The sequence below is a fragment of the Myodes glareolus genome, chromosome 12, assembly GCF_982192425.1.
Source record: "Myodes glareolus chromosome 12, mMyoGla1.1, whole genome shotgun sequence".
NCBI lineage: Eukaryota > Metazoa > Chordata > Mammalia > Rodentia > Cricetidae > Myodes > Myodes glareolus.
In genome coordinates this window covers 3712596-3724591 of record NC_142037.1, presented here as the reverse complement: position 1 = coordinate 3724591, position 11996 = coordinate 3712596, and positions in this window count along the sequence as shown.

Genomic DNA, 11996 nt, shown 5'->3' with positions numbered 1-11996 from the left:
TTAGAGATTGGATACGAAAACAGGATCCAACATTCTGCTGTCTACAAGAAACACACCTCAACCACAAAGACAGACACCTACTCAGAGTAAAGGTTTGGGAAAAGGTTTTCCAAGCAAATGGACCTAAGAAACAAGCGGGTGTGGCCATTCTAATATCTAACAAAATCGACTTCAAACTAAAATCAATCAGAAGAGATGGAGATGGACATTTCATACTCATAACAGGAACAATTCATCAGGAAGAAGTCTCAATCTTGAATATCTATGCCCCTAATAGAAAGGCACCCACATATGTAAAAGAAACTCTTCTAGAACTCAAGGCAGTCATCAAACCACACACACTAATAGTAGGAGACTTCAACACTCCTCTCTCACCAATGGACAGGTCAATCAGACAGAAACCTAACAGAGAAATAAGAGAATTACTAGAGGTAATGAATCAAATGGACTTAACAGACATCTATAGAACACTCCACCCAAATAGGAAAGAGTATACCTTCTTCTCTGCAGCTCATGGAACCTTCTCGAAAATTGACCACATACTTGGTAACAAAGCAAACTTCCACAGATACAAAAAAATATTAGTGACCACCTGTGTCTTGTCAGATCACCATGGATTAAAATTAGAATTCAACAACAATGGTACCCCCATGAAGCCAACAAACTCATGGAAGTTGAACAGTCAACTACTAAATCACCCCTGGGTCAAGAAAGAAATAAAGAAAGAAATTAAAGTCTTCCTTGAATATAATGAAAACAAAGACACAACGTATTCAAACCTATGGGACACTATGAAAGCAGTGCTAAGAGGAAAGTTCATAGCCCTAAGTGCCCACCTAAAGAAAACAGAGAAAGCACACATTGGAGACTTAACAACACACTTGAAAGCTCTAGAAAAAAAAGAAGCTGATTTACCCAGGAGGAGTAGAAGACTGGAAATAATCAAACTGAGGGCTGAAATCAACAAAATAGAAACACAGAAAACAATTCAAAGAATCAATGAAGCAAAAAGCTGGTTCTTGGAGAAAATTAACAAGATTGACAAACCCCTATCCAAACTAATCAAACGGCAGAGAGAGAACTTGCAAATTAATAAGATCAGAAATGAAAAGGGGGACATAACCACAGACACAGAGGAAATACAGAGAATCATTAGATCTTACTACGAAAGTTTATATGCTACAAAGTTGGAAAATGTAAAAGAAATGGACATTTTTTTAGATAAGTACCATATACCAAAGTTGAACCAAGACCAGGTGAACAATCTAAATAGACCTGTTAGTCGTGAAGAACTAGAAGCTGTTATCAAAAATCTCCCTACCAAAAAAAGCCCAGGACCAGATGGTTTCAATGCAGAATTCTACCAGAACTTCCAGGAAGAGCTAATACCTATACTCCTTAATGTATTCCACAATATAGAAAAAGAAAAGTCACTGCCAAACTCCTTTTATGAAGCTACAGTCACTCTAATACCAAAACCACACAAAGACACAACCAAGAAAGAGAATTACAGGCCAATCTCACTCATGAACATCGATGCGAAAATTCTCAATAAAATACTGGCAAACCGAATCCAAGAATACATTAGAAAAATCATCCATTATGATCAAGTAGGCTTCATCCCAGAGATGCAGGGATGGTTCAACATACGTAAATCTATCAATGTAATCCATCATATAAATAAACGGAAAGAAAAAAATCATATGATCATTTCATTGGATGCTGAAAAAGCGTTTGACAAAATTCAACACCCTTTTATGATAAAGGTGTTGGAGAGACTGGGGATACAAGGATCATACCTAAATATAATAAAAGCAATATACAGCAAGCCGACAGCTAATATCAAATTGAATGGAGAGAAACTCAAAGCCTTTCCACTAAAATCAGGAACACGACAAGGCTGTCCACTCTCTCCATACCTCTTCAATATAGTGCTTGAAGTTCTAGCAATAGCAATAAGACAACATAAGGGGATCAAGGGGATTCGAATTGGAAAGGATGAAGTGAAACTTTCGTTATTTGCAGACGATATGATAGTGTACATAAGCGACCCCAAAAACTCTACCAAAGAACTCCTACAGCTGATAAACACCTTTAGTAATGTGGCAGGATACAAGATCAACTCCAAAAAATCAGTGGCACTCCTATACACAAAGGATAAAGAAACGGAGAGGGAAATCAGAGAAACATCACCTTTCACGATAGCCACAAACACCATAAAATATCTTGGGGTTACTCTAACCAAGGATGTGAAAGACCTATTTGACAAGAACTTTAAGCCTTTGAAAAGAGAAATTGAGGAGGATACCAGAAAATGGAAAGACCTCCCCTGCTCTTGGATTGGGAGAATCAACATAGTAAAAATGGCAATTCTACCAAAAGCAATCTACAGATTCAATGCAATCCCCATCAAAATCCCATCAAACTTCTTCACAGACCTTGAGAGAACAATAATCAAGTTTATATGGAAAAACAAAAAACCCAGGATAGCCAAAACAATCTTATACAATAAAGGAACTTCTGGAGGCATTACTATCCCTGACTTCAAACTCTATTACAGAGCTACAGTATTGAAAACAGCTTGGTATTGGCATAAGAACAGAGAAGTCGACCTATGGAATCGAATAGAAGACCCAGATACTAACCCTCAAACCTACGAACACCTAATTTTTGACAAGGGAGCTAAAGGTATACAATGGAAGAAGGAAAGCGTCTTTAACAAATGGTGCTGGCATAACTGGATGTCAACCTGTAGAAGAATGAAAATAGATCCATATCTATCACCATGCACAAAACTCAAGTCCAAATGGATTAAAGACATCAACATCAATCTGTCCACTTTGAACCTGATAGAAGAGAAAGTGGGAAGTAGTCTACAAGATATAGGCACAGGAGGCCACTTCCTAAGTAGGACCCCAGCAGCACAGACAATAAGAGAAACAATGAATAAATGGGACCTGCTGAAACTGAGAAGCTTCTGTAAAGCAAAGGACACTGTCAGTAAGACAAAAAGGCTGCCTTCTGACTGGGAGAAGATCTTCACCAACCCCTCATCAGACAAAGGTCTGATCTCCAGAATATACAAAGAACTCAAGAAACTAGACACTAAAACTCTAATTAACCCAATTAAAAAATGGGGTACTGATCTGAACAGAGAATTCACAACAGATGAACTTCGAATGGCCAGAAGACACTTAAGGTCATGCTCAACCTCCTTAGCGATCAGGGAAATGCAAATCAAAACCACTTTGAGATACCATCTTACACCTGTCAGAATAGCTAAAGTTAAAAACACCAATGATAGCCTAACTGGAGGGGATGTGGAATGAGGGGAACACTCATCCATTGTTGGTGGGAATGCAAACTTGTGCAGCCACTTTGGAAATCAGTGTGGCGGTTTCTCAGGAAACTGGGAATCAACCTCCCTCAGGACCCAGCAATTCCTCTCTTGGGAATATACCCTAGAGATGCCCAAACATACTACAAAAGCGTTTGTTCAACTATGTTCATAGCAGCACTATTTGTAATAGCCAGAACCTGGAAACAGCCTAGGTGCCCCTCAATAGAAGAATGGTTAAAAAAGGTGTGGAACATATACACATTAGAGTTTTACTCAGCGGTAAAAAATAATGACATCTTGAATTTTGCATGCAAATGGATGGACATAGAAAACGCTTTACTGAGTGAGGTAAGCCAGACCCAAAAAGAGGAACACGGTATGTATTCACTCATAAGTGGATTCTAACCATAATTAAAGGTCTTTGAGCCATTATTCGTGATCCTAGAGAAGCTAAATAAGAAGACGAACCTGATGAAGATTATTTAGCTATCCGCCAGGAGGTAGGAAATAGTCAAGAGTCCCAGGTAACCTTGGGTGCATGGGGGGGCGGTGGGAGGGTTGTTGGAAGGGGAGAGGGTTAGAGAGAAGGGAGTAGGGGAGGAATGGAGAAAGCTCGGTTGACCGGGATGGGGGGAAGGGAGGAAGGATGAATGTGGGATCAGGGAAGAATATATTTCAACTAAAGGAGTCATATTAGAGTTTACAGGAAACTTGATTATATATGGGATCCCAGGTCCAAGGAGAGATCCCCAGATTGTTCTCTGGACAGAGGAGGGGGTGCCTGAACCGGCCTTGGCCCGTGACCATACTGATGAATATTTTGCTTATCACCATAGATCCCTCATCTGGCGTTGGATGACGATACAGATGGAGGCCCTCGTTGGAGCACCGAACTGAGCCCCCTAAGATCCAAACGAGGAGCAAAAGGAGGAAGAAAATGACGAAGGACTGCGAGGGATACTATCACCCACTGATACAAGGGGTCGGATCTAATGAGAGTTTACCAAGGCCAGATGTACCGTGACTGAACGAGCATGTGATCCAACCAGATTCTCTGAATGTAGCTGGATTTTCTGAATGTGGCTGGCCTGCAGTCTTTCCGAGAAGCCATTGACAATGACACTAGGACTGGTTTCCTCTGCATATACTGGATTTTTGGGATCCAGTCTGTTTGGATGCTCACCTTCCTGGACCTGGAGGGAGGCGGGAGGAACTTGGACTTCCCACAGGGCAGGAGACCCTGACTTCCCTTGGGGACAAAGAGGGTGGAGGAGAGGGAGGGGGGGAGTGGGAGGGCGTTGGGAGGAGGGGCGTAAATGGAAACTTTTTATAATTTAATAAAATTACTAAAAAAAAGAAAACATCAAAAAAAAGAATATATATTTCCCCCTCCCTCAAATTTTTATTAAATCTCAACTAGTTTTCTATCCTAAGATTTATTGCATATAGAAAAACAGGGTGCTTACAAAGGTTTATTCTAAATAATTATAAATAGCTCAGAAATACCGCTTTTGGGTATATACCCAAAGGATGCTCAATTGTACCACAAGGTCATGTGCTCAACTGTATTCATAGCAGCATTGTTTGTCACAGCCAGGACTTGGAAATAACCTAAATGCCCCTTGACCAAACAATGGATAAGGAAAATGTGGTACATTTACATAAGGAGTACTACACAGCAGAAAAAATAAAGTTAACTTGAAATTTACAGGCAAATGGATGGAGCTAATAAACACTATTTTGAGTGAGGTAACTCAGACCCAGAAAGACAATTATCATATACACTCATTCGTAAGTAGTTTTTAAACATAAAGCAAAGAAAACCAGCCTACAAATCACAATCCCAGAGAACCTAGACAAAAATGAGGACCCTAAGAGAGACACAGACATACATGGATCTAATCTACATGGGAAGTAGAAAAAGACAAGAAAAAGAACAATGCCCTTAATTGTCCAATAAAAAGACACAGACTAACAGAATGGATGTTAAAAACAGGGTCCATCCTTCTGCTATATCAGAAATGCATCTCAACACCAAGGTTAAACATTACCTCAGAATAAAGGACTGGAAAAAGCTATTCCAAGAAAATGAGTCCATTTTATTAACTAACAAACTAACCTTCAAACCAAAACTAATTAGATGAGATAGGCAAGGACACTACTACACATCAAAAGAAAGATATAATCCAACATGATTACATTTCAATTCTTCAAATCTGTGCCCCCAAAATACAGGCAATTGTAAAAGAAAGACAACTACAGCTAAAATCGCATATTGACATTCTCAAAGGTAGTGGGAGACTTTAATACCCCCTTCTGACCTATAGTACCTAGGTCAGACAAACTGAAGCTGAACAGAGAAACGCTAATGGCAGCAGAAGTAGTAAACCAAATGACCTCACAGGTATTACAGAACATTTCACCCAAGCACAAAATAATGACCTTCTCTGCACCTCATGGGACTTTCTCCAAAACTGATCGCACACTTGGACAAACACCAGGGCTCAACAGATTGAACAAAATGGAAACAGCACCCCACATTTTATGAGATCACTCTGGATTAAAGCTGCTCTGAGATTCCATCCTACACCTGTCAAAATAGCTAAAATCAATACTAGCACAAGAGGCAGCCCATAGGAACAGTCATTCGTTGCTGTTGGGACTGCAAACTTGTACAGTCATCACAGAAATAACTGACAATTCCTCAAAAAGATGGGAATCAATCTACCTCAAGATCCAGTCATACGTCTCTAGAGTATATGCACAAAGGATGCTTTATCCTACCATAAAGACACTTGTTCAATCACAGATCCTGCTGCTCTATTCATAATAGCCAGAACTGGAAACAACCTACATATTCCTCAACAAAAGAATAAAAAAAAAGTTACACTTACACAATGTAGTATTATTCCACCATAACAAAATGGCATCTTGAAATTTACAGACAAATGGATGGAGCTAGAAAAATCATCCTGAGTGAGGTAAGCCAGTCCCAGAAAGATAAATATGGTTGAATTCACGTATATGTCAATACTAGCTATTAAACAAAAATAATCAACCTACAGTCCATAGACACAGAGAGGTTAGATACAGAACAAGGGAGTGTGAGGGGCACATGGATCTTCAAGAGAGGGGGAAATAGAATAGACTTTATGGGTGAACTGGGGCCAGTCAAGCACCATTCAGGTGGGGAAGGGTCATAGAGATGTGGTTGAGGGAGAGAATGCAGGCAGAGACAGATGGAGCTGAGGAGCATTGGAAGGATGGTGAAGAAACCTAGTGCCATGGAAACTCCCTAAATTATATGAAGACAATCATAATGAGGTCTACACTTTTTTCTGGCCTTCCAGTGTGGTGTGTTCCGCCCTGCTAGCTTTCTTAACCACATTTCACTGTGCCCCCAAGCACTCCTTTTCATCTGCATGGACCTTGGATTCCCCCAACTCAGCCTGCTTCAGGGCTGAGTGGTCCAGCGAGCCAGCGGAGAGTGTTCCTGCCACTGGGGTTTCTTTGTACCATCCCACCCTGCCGTTCAAGCTCGTCTTTTTTCTGGCAAGGCCCTTGGAGCCCCTAAAGAGGCCCTCCTCCCTTGTTGAGCAGACCCAGAGAGGTGAGTGAGTGGCCGTGGCTGAATAGTCCCAGGGAACTGAGTCCAGGCCCCCTCCATTTCCCTGACTTTTTTGGGCCATCCAGCAGGGTGTGTTCCTGGCTACTGGCTTTCCTTACCCTATTCCCCAAGTCCACCTTTTCATCTGTGGGGTCCTTGAATCCCTCAGCACAGCCTGCTTCAGGAAGGAGGGGATCTGAGAGCCTGCTCCAGTGCTGAGGGGACCTAAGAAAAATTTTCAAGTACACAGTCAGTCACAGCAAAGATTGTACCAAGACGCCAAGACATCCTGGCCACATTTGAAGGAAGAGATGGGCAGGCACCAATGCAAAAATTCCTCCAACGTCCTGAAAGACAACATGATAACAGCAGAATCCAGCGAACACACAACAGGAATACTGAACAACCTAACCCAGGAGAAGTATGAGAATTTGACTTTAAATGTAACCTTATGAAAATGATGGAGACCCTTAAACAAGAAGTGGAAAACTCCCTTAAAAAATGGAAGAGAAGACAAGCAAAAAGTTAAAAGAAATTAATAAATTCCTCAGAGATTCCCAAGAAAACCAAGAAAAAGCAATCAAACAGGTAAAATAAAAGTTCAAGACTTGAAGATCGAAATGGAGGTTAAAACACACACACACAAACTGAGGGATGGATGGATATGGAAAGTCTGGGTAAACAAACAGGAACTACCTGTATAACCAACAGAATACAAGAGATAGAAGAAAGGATCTCAGGTGCTGAAGATACTAAAAGGAAATAGATGCATTGATCAAAGAAAACAGCAAGTCCTGCAAATTCTTAATACAAAACATCCAGGAACTCTAGGGAACCATGAAAAGACCAAACCTAAGAATAATAGGAGTAGAAGAAGGAGAACAATGCCAGCTCAAAGGCCCAGAAAATATATTCAACAAAATTATAGAAGAAAACTTTTCCAACCTAAAGAAGGATATTCCTATGAAGGTACAAGAAGCTTACAGAACACCAAATAGACTGGATCAAAAAAAATCCCCTCACCATATAATAATCAAATTACAAAACTTACAGAATAAAGAAAGAATATTAAGAGCTGCAAAGGAAAATGGTCAAGTAACATATAAAGGTAAACCTATCAGAATTACACCTGACTTCTCTATGAAAACCATGAAAGCCAGAAGGTCTTGGATAGATGTGCTGCAGAAACTAAGAGACCATGGATGCAACCCCAGACTACTATACCCAGCAAAGCTTGCATTCACCATTGATGGAGAAAACAAGATATTCCAGGACAAAAACAGATTTAAACAATACGTAGCCACAAACCCAACTTTACAGAGAGTACTAAAAGAACAAGCACAAACCAAGGAAGCCAACAACACCCACAATAGCACAGACATCTGACAACCCTCCATGAACACATCTCCAAGAAAGGAAACACACAAATACTACCACCAAAAAATAACCACAGTTAACAACCACTGATCATTAATATCACTTAATATCAATGGACTCAATTCACCTATAAAAAGACACAGAATAAGAGAATGGAAACAAAAACAGGATCCAGTCTTCTACTGTTTACATGAAACACACCTCAACCTCTAAGAAAGACAGTACCTCAGAGTAAAAGTTTGAGAAAAAGTTTTTCGATCAAATGGACCTATGAAACAAGTGGATGTGGCGATACTAATATCTAACAAAATTGATTTCAAACTTAAATCAATCAGAAGAGGTCGAGTAGAACACTTTATAATCATGACAGAAACAATTCATCAAGATAAAGTCTCAATCCTGAATATCTATGCCCCTAAAACAAGAGAACCCACATCAGACATCTATAGAACAATCCACCCAAATAGGAAAGAATATACCTTCTTCTCTGCAGCTCATGGAACCTTCTCAAAAATTGACCACATCCTCAGTAACATAGCAAACTTCCACAGATACAAAAAAATATTAGTAACCACCTGTGTCTTGTCAGATCACCATGGATTAAAGTTAGAATTCAACAACAATGGTACCCCCAGGAAGCCAACAAACTCATGGAAGTTGAAGAGTCAACTACTAAATCACCCCTGGGTCAAGGAAGAAATAAAGAAAGAAATTAAACTCTTCCTTGAATTTAGTGAAAACAAAGACACAACGTATTCTAACCTATGGGATACTATGAAAGCAGTGCTAAGAGGAAAGTTCATAGCACTAAGTTCCCAATTAAAGAAAACAGAGAAAGCACACATTGGAGACTTAACAGCACACTTGAAAGCTCTAGAAAAAAAAGAAGCTGATTTACCCAGGAGGAGTAGTAGACTGGAAATAATCAAACTGAGGGCTGAAATCAACAAAATAGAAACACAGAAAGCGATTCAAAGAATCAATGAAACAAAGAGCTGGTTCTTGGAGAAAATCAACAAGATCAACAAACCCCTATCCAAACTAATCAAATGGCAGAGAGAGAACATGCAAATTAATAAGATCAGAAATTAAAAGGGGGACAAAACCACAGACACAGAGGAAATTCAGAGAATCATTAGATCTTACTATGAAAGTTTATATGCCACAAAGTTGGAAAATGTAAAAGAAATGGACATTATTTTAGATAAGTACCATATTCCAAAGTTGAACCAAGAACAGGTGAACAATCTAAATAGACCTATTAGTCGCAAAGAATTTGAAGCTGTTATCAAAACTCTCTCTACCAAAAAAGCCCAGGACTAGATGGTTTCAATGCAGAATTCTACCAGAACTTCCAGGAAGAGCTAAATACCTATACTCCTTAATGTATTCGACAATATAGAAACAGAAGAGTCATTGCCAAACTCCTTTTATGAAGCTACAGTTACTCTGATACCAAAACCACATTACTAAAATTTAGATTGCACATCAAACCCAACACACTAATAGTAGGAGATTTCAATACTCCTCTCTTGCCAATGGATGGGTCAAAGAGACATAAACTTAACAGAGAAATAAGAGAACTAACAGATGTAATAAATCAAATGTATTTAGCAGACATCTATAGAACATTCCACCCAAACAGAAAAGAATATACCTTCTTCTCAGTGTCATGGAACCTTCTCTAAAATTGATCACATACTTGCTAACAAAGCAAACCTCCATAGATAGAAAAAAATTGGAGTAACTCCCTGTGTCTTATCAGATCACCATGGAATAAAGTTAGAATTCAACAAAAATTCCACCCCCAGAAAGCCTAAAAAATCATGGAAACTGAACATTCAACTACTGAACCACCCCTGGGTCAAGGAAGAAATAAAGAAAGAAATTAAAGTCATCCTTGAATCAATTAAAATAAAGGCACAACATATCCAAACCTATGGGACACTACAAAAGCAAGGTAAAGAGGAAAGTTCATAGCACTAAGTGACCACATAAAGAAAACAGAAAAAGCTCACATTAGGAACTTAACAGCACACTTGAAAGTTCTAGAATAAAAGCAAGCAGACTCACCTAGGAGGAGAGGAAGACTAGAAATAATCAAACTGAGGGCTGAAATCGACAAAATAGAAACACAGAAAACAATCCAAAGAATCAATGAAACAAAGATCCACTTCTTGAAGAAAAATCAACAAGACTGACAAACTCCTATCCAAACTACTCAAAAGGCAGAGAGAACACACAAATTAACAAGATTGGAAATGAAAAGGGAGACATAACAACAGACACTGAGGAAATTCAGAGAATCATTAGATCTTACTACAAGAGGCTGTATGCCACAAAATTGGAAAATGTAATAGAAATGAATACTTTTTTAGATAAATACCATATACCAAAATTAAATCAAGAGCAGGTGAACAATTTAAATAGAATTATAAGTCACGAGGAAATAAAAGCTGTCATCCAAAATCTCCCAACCCAAAAAAGCCCAGGTCAAGATGATTTTAGTGCAGAATTCTACCAGAACTTCCAAGAAGTACTAATACCTATACTCCTTAATGTGTTCCCTATTATAGAAACAGAAAATTCATTGCAAAATTCTTTTTAAGAAGCTACATTTACATTAATACCAAAACCACACAAAGACTCAACCAAGAAAGAGAATTACAGACCAAACTGTCTCATGAACATTGATGTAAAAATTCTCAGTAAAATACTAGCAAACTGAATTAAGGAACACATCAAAAAAATCATCAATTACCATCAACTAGGCTTCATCCCAGAGATGCAGGGCTGGTTCAACATGTGAAAATCTATCAGTGTAATCCATTATTGAAATAAACTGAAAGGAAAAGAAATCACATGATCATTTTATTAGATACCGAAAAAGCCTTGGAAATAGAAATACAAAAAGACAACAACACAAAGAATCTGAGAATTGGTTGTTTGAGAAGATAAATAAGATGATAGTCCCTTGGACAAACTAACCAAAAGAAAAAAGAAATGACACAAATTAACAGAACCAGTAATTCACCAGGAAATAGTACAACAAACACCAAAAGAATACATTTTTAGTTCTTAAAAACATCTACTCCTTAATTTGGAAAATCTAAAAGTAAGAGAATTCCTTGATTTGAGAACACTGATTACTTGTGTTCATCCAATTTCTCTGTTATTTATAAGCTTTTAGTTACTTGTTTCATGGTGATCCCCGGGTCTTTAGAGGAACAAACAGATGTCCATTTGAGGGCTGAATGCTCAGTGGTTTCTAATTCTCTACACATTGACTAGGGGTGGCTCTCTGGGTTAATCATCACATACTACAATTAGAAGTTTCTCTCATACAGGTTGAAAGACACATTAATCCATGAATCATTAGTTAGTAGTTTAGTACTATGTCCACTTATCAGAATAATTCTAATAGGTCCTCTCCAATAATGATTCCAGGTATGTGATGTGGGAGGTGATGTATACTGTGAATATATTTTATTCCCATTGGTTAATAAAGATGTTTTTGGCCAATGGCTTATCAAAATAAAGCCAGACAGAAAGAGATATAGAAAGTAGACAGAGTCAGGGAGAAGCCATATAGCTGCCATAGGAGACAGACTCTTCTGCCGGAGCCCACTGAAACTTTGCCAGTAGGCCACAACCTTGTGCTAATGCACAGAT